Below are 14190 nucleotides of genomic sequence, written 5' to 3'. Positions count from 1 at the left end.
CAGTCCTGCAGTAATTCTTTTTCTCCATACACAGGCAGGTCTTGGGTGCTCCCAGACACAGGCGCTCCCAGACTCAGGCGCTCCCAGACTCAGGCGCTTCCAGACTCAGGTGCTCCAAGACTCAGGTGCTCCCAGACCCAGGTGCTCCCAGACTCAGGAGCTCCCAGACTCAGGTGCTCCCAGACCAAGGTGCTCCTAGACTCAAGTGCTCCCAGACTCAGGCGCTCCCAGACTCAGGCGCTCACAGACTCAGGCATATACAATGTTGCTCCACCTCAGCTATAACTGTGCAGTTACAGCTGCAAGATGTCCAGGAGCAACAATCCTCTTCTTGGTCCACATCACCCGTCCTGGCATACAGGGGGCATCACAGCACATAGAGGGCAGCGACCCTCAGTCTTCGGCTCAATCCCCTCTTGGCATAGGGAGATCACGAGCAGCACAGATGAGGCGACGACCCTCTTTTGGTCACAGCGTTGCGAAGGGCAGCACCCCTCTCATCACAATGTGGGACCAAAGCGGCAATCCTTACTCTTTGCAGCCGTCACCTCTTGGCATCAGGTGGGTCGCGTGGTCCACACCGGCAGATGGCCTGATCGGTGTGGCGGTCCAGTCTTCTCCGTGGCTTCTACCTGGCATGTAAGGGCCGCCACAGCACACAAGGCACACAACCGGCTCAGCACGCTGATCTTGACAGAGCCGAATCTCTCGTCTCCCGTTCTGCTCCTGGAATCATCCGGGTAGGGCCCTCACTGGACCTGGCTTCCTTCAGGCCGCCTCCTTCTCCTCACAAGGCCCACTGGTCTTAGATGAGGCAGAACCTGGTGCTCCAGGCGTCTGTTCATGTTTCTCAAGGGTGTCGTTTCCTCCCCCACCATGGGAGACTAGAAGACCCTTAGTCCACAGTCCTGGTCACAAAAGTCAGAACTTGTGCTGATCTCCTCCGCGCTGATGTAAAGCTTTAGTTTGAAAATTTGAGAGTTTAAAGCCCTCCTTTTATAGCAAGCCTCTATATTTACAAAGATATTGAGAAGATTCTCTCTCCTTGCTCTGCACCCTATGTGCTACCTAGTGCCAATAGGGGCACTCGTGCACCATAGAGCAGTGGTGCCTGCATTACATGCGCCAATAGGGGCACTCGTGCACCATAGAGCAGTGGTGCCTGTGTTACAGGCGCCAATAGGGGCACTCGTGCACCATAGAGCAGTGGTGCCTGCATTACATGCGCCAATAGGGGCACCCGTGCACCATAGTGCAAGGGTGCCTGCATTACATGCGCCAATAGGGGCACTCGTGCACCATAGAGCAGTGGTGCCTGTGTTACAGGTGCCAATAGGGGCACTCGTGCACCATAGAGCAGTGGTGCCTGTGTTACAGGCGCCAATAGGGGCACTCGTGCACCATAGAGCAGTGGTGCCTCCGTTACAGGTAGGATTGTTTTTGCACAGGAAGGGACACCTTCCTGCAAAAAAAAAATCCTTAGAGCCATTTTCTCTTTCTATCAGCGCTACAGAATGTACAGGGGAAGGTGCAGCATTTTGAAGAATTCCTACTGTACTAAGTTTAGTAAGAGTGGGAATGCCTCAAAATTCATGGGTGGATGCATGGGAATGCCCAAGCTCCACCCGTGGAACGCCTCCCAGCCTGAAATGTGACATAATGCAGCACAAGCTGCTGTGTTGAGTTACATTTCTTTACAATGCAATGCAAGGCAGAGCAAACCGCCCGTTGCGCGGCTTTGTAAATATTACTGAAGCCTTTGCGTTGTTCTTGCATCACCTGCAGCACAATGGCGATGCGAAGGCTTGATAAATATGGGCCATGGTGTCTCTGTCTCGAAGTTTTTGTGCCGGGGGTTGCCCACTTTGAATTGTTCAGTCCTGCCTTTGAAGCTCTTTCTGCGAGGCAACCTTGGAGGGGAAGGAAGGGGGTTGATTGCTTGTTAGACAAGCAGGAAGAATACAATGATTCAAAGCTGATGAAGCAGACTCACTGGAGCCAGGTCAGGAGGAGGTTGCTGCATGCATGATCAATGCAGACATCTCCGTGCGCCCCTTTGAAGGTCGGTGCCCTGGGCGTGGGCCCAGCTCTCCCATGCCAAAAACAGTACCAGTCAGTCATGATCCCCAGAGTCTGTTGCGTGTTTAAAGAGTAGGGATGGTAACCCTCTCGAACCTGAAGCCCCATCAGGTCTGCTGGTTTATTTATTTATCTTATTTTATGCGTTTTTATACAGCGAGGAGTTTACCCGAAGGTGTCAGAGCGCTTCACAATAGGAACAGTAGTGAAACATGAGAAAAGATTTCAAGTCTGCATGTTACAAAAGCAAACGTTACGTTACATAAGGCAATAGTGACATTTGTGGAAAAACAGCGACAAGGCAGTAAGGAATAAATAGTTGCACAATCCTCTCTATACACGATACGAATGATTTTAACAAATGCTGCCCACCTCTTAGGTCCACCACCCAGGGACCATAAACAAATAAGCAATAAGAAAATAGAGAGGCAACAAAAAAGGAAGAGTGTTTGTACACTCTTTCACAGAATGAGTAAGAGTCCTTCAATAGTATACACAGTTCACTTTTATTTCATCCTTGGACATATTGTTTGTAAAAGATGATCGGACACACAGCCAACGCGTTTCGCCCAAGTTGGGCTTCTTCAGGGCACCGAAGTATTATCACCGAAGGATTATCAACACAAATGCAGCATCCGAAGCAAAAGTAAATACCAATCAAAACTCATAATTCCAAGAAATATGGCCATTGCCATCAAGGGACTGGAAGACAAATATGGTTAAAACCAAAAACGTCTTTATCTCTTCCATATTTGTGGGAGTCCACAGGGTAGCTCTAGAGCGCGGCCTAAGTCTGGCACTGCTGTCCCTCAAATACTGTTCAGCATACAAATTAGTCTTCTCAACAATCACAGCCAAAAATGCATCCTCCATAAACAACTGAAAAACTGTATAGGCAAAAAAAAATCACAATTCACTCTACACCCTTAATCACCACTAAAGGGAGGCAACACCGGCAGCACCATGTTTGGATCAACCCAGAGTCCAGCACTACCAATGGATAGCCTTGCAGCCCCTGGCTGCAATACATATGCCTCTTACTGCACCATCGACCTCTAATACAGGCACCACATCCGCACTGAAAGTAGCTTCATCTGCACTGAGAGTAGCTTCATCATCAGATGATTCCCCGTGGACAGAAAACTCACTGCCAGAATCTTGCACTTCCTCCTCTGCCTCAGTCACACTGTCAGTCTCATATTAATGGTCAGAGGAAGATTCAAAAAGCATACCAACCACCTGCTGTGCAGTAATTCTGCAGCTAGCCATAATCCTCACGATTAAAGGTAACTTGAGAAACAAGTCAACAAGAACAACAAACACTTTGCAAGATAAGTAATAAACAAAATGTGTCTTTATCACAAAGACTTATATACTTCAAAACTATACCACTCACTTGCCAGAAACAGCTAGACTCCCCACCTCCTACTCTGCACAAACTCAGTAAGGACCAACAATATCCCACTAAAAAAGAAATAGAAGAGAAAATTACACATAAGACAACGCACTACACTTTGTGCACATTCCAAAAAGATTTCACGTTGAAAACATAAACTTAATATGCTGCTGTTATGAGACCACTTACAAAACATTCAGTCATGCATAATATTCATTTGGAGTAAACCTACCAAAAATGTTTTTCTTACCATGTACATGAAACTACCCAAACTGCAGATCAACCACTGCCGAAACCGTAAACAAGAATTAAAAACTCTGTACTAGAATAAAAAGGAGAAATAAAACATTACAATCACAAATGCAAATAATGCGCCAGTCCGCACACAATCCACCATTCAAGCTGGGGAGCAGGTGGGCTTAAAAGCATAAAGCTGATCTGCCCCCGAGGGGGAAGAATCAGCCAAAATAATCACCCTTTTATATGGCGAGCAACCTTTGCCCAAGAGGCCACTACACCAATCGCAGAAATAGATTTTGACGAAATCCCTGGTGTCTAGTGACTTCTGTTCCCCTTGGGGGCAGGTGGGCCAGCAAATGTAAGGCTGATCAGCCATTAAGGGGGGCACAAACAGCCTGAATATTCACCCCATAAAGGGGAGCGACCGTTGCCCAAGGGGCAGCTCCCCAACAACATAAATAAATCCCTGGTGTATAGTGGCGGCTGCACACGTGGGGTTTGATGGGCCCTAAAAACATAAGGCCAATCTGTCCCAAGGGGGGCAGAAACGTGCAAAATCATCACGCTCATAGAGGGGAGCGACACTTGCCTAAGGGGCTGCTCCCCAACATAAAGAAGGATAACCCTGGAGGCCTAGTGAGGCACACAAAATTCAAAATAATCTGTCGATTTGCACCCTCATTAGATGACGTGGAGGGGGGTGTAGGTGGGCAGCAGATTTGCTTCCACTGCCATCCATAGTTTGGGCCCATAGATGGGTGGCCCAAGGGGGAGCCCCAGCCCTTCCCCTATGGGTGGGTGATAGGACAGCAGGGAGCCGTCTGACACCCACCCACCATGACGCATGGGATGGGTTAAGCCAATCCATCTATAAAGAAGTGAACTTCACTGTCAGGGATCATGGACTAATATTTCAATTTTGCATTGTTTTTTTCTTTCCACATTTGACCAGCCCATGTGGCTCTAGAATTACCATTGCATTTGCCTCTAGCCTGCATAAGGGATATATGTCTTTAATAACTTATTTGTGTCATGTTTATTTAGTTTTTACTAGATAATAAAGATTTGATATGGTTTTCTATGTGAATGTTGCTTTCTCTTTCGCCTATGTTACCGCTGCACTACTATGCAGGGTATAGTCTTTCCTCTAGCTCAGTGATCCACTTGGGCCCTTCGTTTATCTATTTAAATTTTAGGCTTTTACTTAGAGATGTTATTGTTTCACATTAAATTGCACCCCCATCCTACTAATTGAGCTTATTCTAAATTGAATAACTAATTAGTTTTTGCCTTCCATAATTAATGTAACTTTAAATAAACCTGTCTCATGTAATTTTGTTTTTTTAGCTTCTTCTAAACACTCACAATGTCTGCGAAGACTCAAATAATCCCACCACTACGCATCAGCCATCTTAATTATTTTTATTAGAGCATAAGCTGATTTTTGGTGAGGTATGTGGGCAATGAGCCAATTGATCTAATAACTTCATTACCACTTATTAATTGGGCTAATTAGTGAAAATGTTTGGTGGCAGCAAAAAATTGGAGCATGTCAGAGATTTTGGATTAATGCCAGGGAACCAGTGTGTGTCATCTAATGGGTGGTTTTGGTGGGTATTAGTAGGGTTTTGGCGGTCTGAGAGGTCTTTCGTTGCATGAGATTTTATATCGATTTGGTGATCATAATCGTGTTGTGTTGTATTTGTAGGTGTCAAACGAGAATTGTGTCATATTGAAATGCATTGTGCATCATTATAATATGTCATTGTAAGATCATATTTTGTTGCACATATTGATGCTTTTATTTGATTTCTGTAAAGGTATAATATTTATGGAGAAAGTGAGTTAGATATGAGCTTTCTGCTGAATTAAGCTCTGTGGCCCAAAATTCATTACAAGTTGAACTCTATGAGATCCTTCATGGTCTAGCTGTGGATGAGCACTAATTAAGGATGGTGACATTTTATTTTATGTAAAAGTATTACAATTTAAGAATATAGTAAAGATGAGTTGGTGTTTTTTGAGTGCAGAAGCAGGAAAACAAGTTCCATTAAGCGTATGAAAAACTTGAGAAATTGGCTGAAGAATTGATAGTGGATTAATCTAAAAAGAGAATTTGCGAAACTCTATATTGGGACTGACCAAATGTGATTTACAAAAACAAGGTTACACCTTTGCAAGGCAATTTAAGAAAATTCATTAATTTGATTAGAGTCTAGAAAAATGTGAGAAGGTACAGAGACAAATGCACAAAGGTTTCTGATACATCTGAAAAGTCAGAAAAGAGTAAATAAAAACAAGTGTGAGTGATTCAGAGTGTGAAATGATTGTTGAAAAAAGAGCTTCTGTTGGGAGAAGTGCATTGTAGAGCATACGTGCATGGACCCTGGCCATGGCAGGGCTTGTGACTCTTTGCGAAGAATGTTCTCAAGCGTAGAGAGGAGTCTGAAAAATTGTACACTGAGGTAGATAGAGTTGTAACTATTTCAAAGGTACCTTTGGATGATAAAGATGTTATTTCAATTGTAGTACATAAAGATTTGTGAACTGAGGGGCAGATTTGCCACTGTGTAGGGTTTTAGATCATCAGGAAGTTTGGCGCTCTCTCTAGTACGCGAGAGGTATGGAATGTTCTAGGTAAATACGGTGCTGCCAGGTCAGGGGATCAACCCTTAAACCCCTGCGTATGTGTGCGTGGGAGCCGACACAAATGAGGTGAAGCAAAGTCCTGGGCACACGTTCTGGACCAATACAAAAACAAATAGGACTAACAGTGGGACCTACTAGCTGCCAGCACCTAACCTATTATCGCTCCAACAGTATTATCCCTTCTGTACTTGAAAGGGTTTGTGTGCACACCGAATAGCACCCACCGTCACAGTGCTTGTTCCCTCAGGAACCCAACAGTTTGAACCAAAAGCACGGGTGCACCATGCAACAAAATTTCGATCAGTAAGAACAGTTATAAAGTCCATATCCAATAGAAAGAGAGAAGGATTCCTCAGTTTTTTCTCTTTATTCCATGTTCATTTTACGTACGCAAAGTAGAGTCCAGTTCTAACATACAGTACAGCTAATATACTTGGTTTATAAAGTCTTGTAACCTGAGGGAATAACCTGTGAGGTCGACACATGTATATTTCTTTGGTTTCTTTTATTCCTTATTGAAAACACAAAACCAACCAACACATGTTTCGTCACAAAGGGAACGTGTCCCGTGACTTCTTCAGGGCTGCAATGGAAGATTTGTAATATCTGTGTTATCATTCTGACCCGAATGGTCTGAAGCCAATGCAATTAAAAGTGTGAATAAATGTGCAAAGTAGTGGGGGATGAACTTGAGTACAGGTAATCCCCAGGAGTCCAGTGCCTGTGAGCGCGGTAGAGGGAGGGTACAGCCACTCTAACTATCAACCTGGAACGCGCGTGCTGCAAGCGGTCTCAACACTGGTTTGCCTCTGTTCCAAGTTTGTGGATCCCCAAACGAGGGTAGAGGTAAAAGCAGATAATACCTTACTATCTATTTGTGGTAGTGTGGGTGAGGACTAAGGCTTCATCAGAGGGTAGTCCTAAGCATTTGCTGTGCACACCTAGGCAATAAATGATTACATACACTCCAAGACAGAACTCAGACCAATTTTGTTTGTATAAAAATATTTCTTTTGTAGTATTTATTGCTAGAACCAAATCATAAGCAGAATTGTACTCTCAAAGGCAAGGCATCACAATTATGCATTTGACATTGAGGTGATCTTGATGCAGGTTTGAAAATTATGACAAAACAGTTCTAATTCTATTTCAGTTACTTTTCTTACTCAGCAAGGTATCCCAGGATATCATGCTGGTACATTTCCTAGAAGGAAGGAAAGAAGGTAATGCGTTTCGTTTTACAAATTCAGTGTGGCAGGGTTACTCACGAAACGCTCTTAGTTCTGGGACAACAGAACTGGGGTTCCGGGTCTGTGAATAGTGTTCGGTCAAATAGACACTTGGTTTGCACCACCAGTGGCACAGAGATGGCCGGGTGCAGAGTGGCGGACCACGTGTTAGCCAACGGGCTAAGTGAGGTCATAAGTTCAGGACTGTGGACTAGCAGGGCTCTTGGCTGATTGAGCAAAAAGCTCCTGGGGTTGAGGTCAACATTGAAAGGCCTAATGGCCAGCACAAGAACTACACGTCAGCGGCACAGAGGCGGCAGGGTGCAGGATGCGGTTGTCGGGGATCCCAAGATTTTTCAGTGGGGACCCTCGGTCTTGGTCAATGCTGAAGACTTAGGGATCTATTATAATGGCGGGCGGATTGCCACCACCGGTATGGCGGTGGTGATCTGCCCACCATCATCCACCGCCCGCATGCAATTTACCCTCGTCTGATTATGTTGGTGGGGGTACCGTGGCGGACAGGAAGACCGTCTGCCACTTTTCCGCCCGATCGATGAGTCGACCAGGCGGAAAAGGTTTGAATATGGTGGCGGTGTCTGCTAGACAACGCCATCCACATTACTATGCATGCGGGGATCAGGCTTTCCAAGGCGGCCTTGCCGCCACGGAAAGGCAAATAGATTCTGCAGTTGGGGCATTTCAGGCCCCCAGGATGTTGGAGGGGTGGGGGGTGCACATGGGGAGTACCTATGGTACCCCCCTGCATTTGCATGCACAACATGGCAGGCACTGCGCAGTGCCTGCCACGTTGTGCATGCAAATACACAGTGTGCAGCCACAGCATTGTGGTGGGCGGTGCTAGGTGCACCGCCAGCTACAATGATATGGATGGGAGATACCACCACCACCGTGGCAGTGGCATCCTTATTGCGGGTGCGGGACCACCGCACCACTGGCGGCCGGTCCCAGCACCACAAGGGTGGCGGGCGGATGTAAGTCCGCCCGCCATCCTAACAGGCCCCTAAGTTAGGGATTCCTGGAAGTAGTTCAACAACTGAAGAGGCAAATTGGGTCTTTGGGAGTTGAAACCTTGTGACTGGAGGAAGTCGCAGATGGAGTCGGTTGAACAGTCACGGTTGGACTTCTTAGACCGCTTCAGTCAGAGAGGCAGTCAGTGGTGTCACCTTCGGTCGCGGTGGGTGGTACCTTTCAAGTAATGGTTGCAGACTCGTGTTACAAGCTTGTGGCTGTTCAGGGGTCACCAGATCCCAATTTAGGACTGCAGGGGGGACCTCCTTAGCGTATTGGGCCAGTAGAGCTTTCCGCTCAGGGTGCCGGCTGCTGAATGGTGTGGACTTGCGGAGTCGGCCGGCGTCAGTTGCTTTTGAGCAAGTCCGGTGCTCAAGGGAGACAGTCTTTTGGGTTGCGGAGGATGGGCAGGTCCTTAGGGTTGTTGAGGGCTGCTGGGGTTTTGCTGGAGGAGACTGAGATTGGGAATGGTGGGAATGGGTGGTAGGGATCAGGGCCAAGTCAGTTGGGGTCCTCTTTTTCATCTCTCAGCGCGGCTGTACGGTCCTTTTTGTTGCTTCTTTTTGGCTCTGGTCTGAGGAGGCAAGGTTCAGGGGTTACCCTAAATACTATATTTAGTAGTGTTTCAGGTAGGTACAGGTGGGGACCAATGGGTCCCTTCCTTAGGGTGGGTATTGGGTACCCGCCCATAGTATGCCACTCTCCAGTTGGGTGGGGCCATAAGCCTCACTGTGGTTGGTTGGGTCCCCCGTCTTCAAGATGGAGAGACTGAGAGTTGTGCTTCACCTTGCCTCCCTCACCTGAGGGGTGGGGTTGATCAAGGTAGGCACACCTCTCTTCCTATCTTGATTTTCCCCCTGATTCTCCTGCCAAAGGGGGGTTAGAACCAGTGGGGACCAATCGTGGGTGTAGCAAATGGTTGGGTCAGTTTGTAAATGTGGAAACCCTTTGAAGCTTCCCTTTCATGGACCCTGCCCATGCTGGGTGAGGAGGCTTGGCACCTCTCCCCAGGATATGCTTCGTTTCAGGACCCAGAGAGCGGCAGGCTCTCGACCCAGGGGTCCAGAAACATGTCTGGTGGTGGCAGCTGGCGAGCGTCCACTCAGTAACGACACTAGACTTAGGTCATTTTTCATGGAGAATCTCTAAGATGCCCTTTGAGTGCATTCCTCATTAAATCCCACAATGGCATCACTGTGGGTTTAATTTTCTGTGAAGTTTGATACCAAACTTCCCAGTTTTCAGTAAAGCCATTATGGTGCTGTGGAGTTCATAATGACACACTCTCCTACCATATATGTTTTATGGCGATACTTCACTTACCATGTTTTGAGAATTGATGTAGACACAATAGGGGTGCGTAGCTATTGCACCTGTAACGTCACTACTGGTATAGTGCAACCAGCTAGAGGGATACTTACCTATGCATGGGCAGTTGATTGTAAGCATAGGCCACAGGGATGTGTGCCATGTTGAGTCTTCACTCTCCTCTGCCCCAAAGCATGCAGCCTGCAATGGTAGTGTGTGTGTGTGTGTAAAGGTAGCACAATAAGTGCTGCAGCCCTTAGAGGCCTTCCCTGGTCACAGTGCCCTTGGTTCCTATGGTACCTATTACACAGGGCTTACATGTGGCCAGAGAGTTCCCAATTGGGTTTTGCAGCAGTACAGTTTAGGGAAAGAACATATGCCCTGGGCACCTGGTTGGCAGGTACCCAGGGCACACCCAGTAAAAGTGCATCCATATCAGGCAAAAAGTGGAGGGCAACAATGCAAAATGGGGCACTTCCCTACACTCTACAGTCCTGGAATACACTGAAAGCCTCTGGCCAGTGTTGTCTCTAACTGATAGTCAGTGTCTCATCTTGGCATACACTGAGCGCCAATGACCTCATTAAGGCATTCACTGGGACTCAAGGACTAGGCATGGTGCACAATGGGAGTCACTGGCGATGAATGATGCACACTGAAATTGACTGACTAGCCATGGATACACTGCAACTAACCTGCTAGCATTGTCCCACACTGTTACTCAGTGTTCCATCTTGGCATACACTGAGTCAAAGACCATAGTACTCGTTGCGACTCAGAAGCTAGCCATAGTGGACACTAAGAGTTGCTGGATATGCCGGGTACACGCAGAGAATCAGTGCCTGGGTTTTGCACAGAGAGTCACCAGCAACATTGCAAACGCTCTGAGAGGCACTGGTCAGTTGTGACATACATTGCAAGTTGATAACTAGACCTGTCACACACAAGAAATTGCTGTCTTGGTCAGCACACACTGATAGCCAGTAATAAACTTTGGGATACACCGGCATTCTGTGGTGGTCTTGGCAGACGCTGAAAGTCATTGGTCAATGTTGGCGCAGATGGGAGGCACAGATGGGGGGCACTGGCTGCCCTAGCAAAAATTAAGATTGTCCGAACAGTTTTGGCAAATGCTCAGAATCAGTGCCTTGTCCTAGCAGACAGTCACTGTCATTGACTGGGACTGGCACACACACAGAGTCATTTACTGGACCAATCAGACATTCAGAGTCACTGGCTAGTCCTGACATACACTCAAAGACACTAACTCGGGCTGGCTCACACATCCTCACTGGCCCACCATTAGAAATTCCCCTATGATGTTGTCCATCAAGTATTGAAGGGCAAACAGCCATGGAACCACTAGCTGCTAGAGTTCGCCAACACCACTCCGCCCGAGGTCTGGTTTTTACGGATAGGAATCTTATCATCTCAATGTATGCTGATGACATTACGTTATACATTTAAAACCTGGACGAAAATCTAAATCCAGTGTTGAGAGAAGTCCTTCGATTTGGCGGAATGTGTGGCGTTAAAATCAATTGGTCAAAATCCTCTATTCTACCTCTTACAGATGTCCCATTTGATACCACATTGGAATTTCCACTTACATGGGCGGATGATGCCTTGAAATACCTGGGCATCTGGCTAAGCAAGGACCTACAAAACATCTGGCGATTGAATTTTGGCAAAATATTAGACTGGTTGTAGGGAAGGTCGAAATTCTGGGCTGCCTCGCCTCTGACACTAGCAGGCAGAATAGCCATAATTAAGATGATGGTTCTCCCTAAATTTTTATTCTTCTTTGTTAATATTCCCATACCTCTTACCCAAGCTTTTTTTAAGTCTCTGTAAACCGTCATGATCACTCTGGTCTAGGCCGGTGGCCAACCATGGGTAAGCTGGGAACTGCTGACACGCCCACTAGCGAAGGGAGGACTGGGAGCTCCTGATTTTGAACTTTATGAATTGAGTGCGCCAGCACAGTTTATTCACTTCTGGGTACATCCCATCCCGTTTCAGCCACATGTGGCCATTGAGAGTTACATGGCTGATTCAACCCCCTACACATGGCTGTTTATCTATCGTATCGTAGAAACGCGAACGAAATAAATACCGTTGTAACCCTTTGCTGGGTCTAGGAGGGCATTGGGGAGGAGGACAGGTACCCCACTGCTGTATGCACCCTCCACACCGCTAGCGTTCCACCCACACTTACCATTCCTATATGACAAGGGCGCCAACACATGTGCTCGCAAAACAGGCATCTCTACGCTGGGTGACCTATATCCACAGGACATGTTTTAAGGCCCATCAACAAGTCAAGATGGTACACAGGCACTGATTCTGGACTTACTCCTCTATTATCAATTCCAAGTCACCTGCAAAACAAAGCATTCTACTTTTCCAGCTTCTCCAGTTAGTATGAAACCGTTAGAACAATTATTAACCACACCAACCTCTCGTAAATTGGTCACCAGGCTCTGAACTCTCAGGGAAACAAACACTCCACGGGTTGCCCCAAAGGCCCTAGAACAGTGGGGAAACAAGCTGATGGATCCGTCCGTAGATGAACAATGGGCGTTTTGTTGCTTGCAATCAAGATACTTATCGCCTAACTAAAAGCTGAGACTTATACATTTAAAATGTTTGCACCGAAACTATTCCACCTCCTTACAGCTATACATTTTGAAGCTAAGACCTGATTTGCGGTGCTGGAAGTGCAAGCGTGAAGCTGCCACCTTCCTACGCATTGTGTGGGCTCGCCCTGTCATATCCAGTTTCTGGGGGGAGGTGTATGCTGCCATACAGGCCATCACAGGACTGCCACGGATATGCTCCCCATTATTTGCGCTGCTAGGCTACGAATAGGGGACACTACTTGAGTCACGCCGCCTCACAGCTATAGAATGGCCATAGACTGGGGAGCCCCTAGAGAGCCCGAGTTCTTGACTGGGTCCGACACATGGCTAATTGTCAAGAGCAGCTGGTGGCTTGATGGGATCTGATGCCAATGGCATCTCGCCCGAAAGATATCTGGGAACCTTTCAGGACCGGGTTCAGAGAAAGGGATGTGCACCTCACTGATGACACTGAAACATTGATAGCTGATGCCCCGATAGGAAATGACGCGACAGTTGCCTCAGCGCCTAACACCTAGCGTACTCTATATCTCCAGTCAAAATACCGACCCATGCCCAATACTGGCGCTATTTGTAGGCAAATTCTGTCGTCTTGACACTCCCAGTCTTGCTCTGCTTCTTCAAATTGATATCAAGTCTCCATAATAACCGTTTTTGTCGACTGTTACAACTTATGTGGAGCTGCATTTTATCCCAAGTAAAGTAAAACTGTGTAACGTGATCGAACTGTACTATTTATTGCAAGAACTTCCTTACTAGGGGCCCAATTCACAGAACTAAGTTAAGACAACATCCTAAACTTACTACCCTTTTGGTATTCACAGAAGGCACTTACTCTTTTCGGTATTCACAGAAGTTAGGAGTCCTAACTTTAAGACTCCTAAACTGAGAAAAATCCTAATTTTAAGACTTTCGGTATTCCCAGAAGGCATTTAGGAGTCCTAAAGTTAATAGCCTTAACTTCTGTGAATAACGAAATGAGTAAGTGCCTTCTGTGGACACCAAAATGGTAGTAAGTTTAGGATTGTGTCTTAAGTTAGTTCTGTGAATGGGGCCCTAGGTGTCTGAGTTGCTACCATTGTGCAATGCATGTAACTGATCTGCTTTGTTACATAACCTTCTAAAGAAAATTAAATATTTTTTTTTTAAATATTGAAGAGCAAATAATCCTAGTAATACATAATCATGTCATATTTTATTTGCAGTTGGCTCAGAGCTCCGTGGCTTGAAGAGACAAGCTATAATCCTGGGAGTGATGACAGCCGTGAGCACCCTCGTAACCATCGTCCTTTACCGTCTGGGTAAGCAGCAGCGAGCAGATCTTCACACACCTGACCAGTCTATGGCCCACCTCTGCTTCAGACACAGCTACAAATATAGATGTTTGTAAGGAGCAGGCAGCAAGGACTGGATGTAGGGGCGTGCAATATGATATGCTGTTCCCTGATATACCACCTACAAACCAGATATTCACTTTTTGCATGAAATAGCTTGCTGGATAAAGAGAGAATTGATACTGCCATTTACTGGGGGTTATGAAGTATTGCCATTTTAAGTTGCTACAACTTGTATTGTCCAGTAGTGAATTCGCTACGCTATGTGTCTCCCTTACCCT

General features: G+C 46.5%; 1 long non-coding RNA gene across 1 annotated transcript in view; it reads left to right on the top strand.

Moving 5' to 3' along the window:
* LOC144752141 (uncharacterized) overlaps window positions 1-14190 on the top strand; it is a 29923-nt gene that overhangs the window by 6470 nt on the left and 9263 nt on the right. The window contains exon 2 of the long non-coding RNA XR_013594035.1: window positions 13781-13876. This is a non-coding gene — a long non-coding RNA (uncharacterized LOC144752141). The remainder of the gene's footprint in view (window positions 1-13780; window positions 13877-14190) is intronic.

Source organism: Lissotriton helveticus, chromosome 4_2 (assembly GCF_964261635.1).
Source record: "Lissotriton helveticus chromosome 4_2, aLisHel1.1, whole genome shotgun sequence".
Lineage (NCBI taxonomy): Eukaryota > Metazoa > Chordata > Amphibia > Caudata > Salamandridae > Lissotriton > Lissotriton helveticus.
Note: the sequence above shows the minus strand (reverse complement) of the source record. Positions and strands in the feature narration are given on the sequence as shown.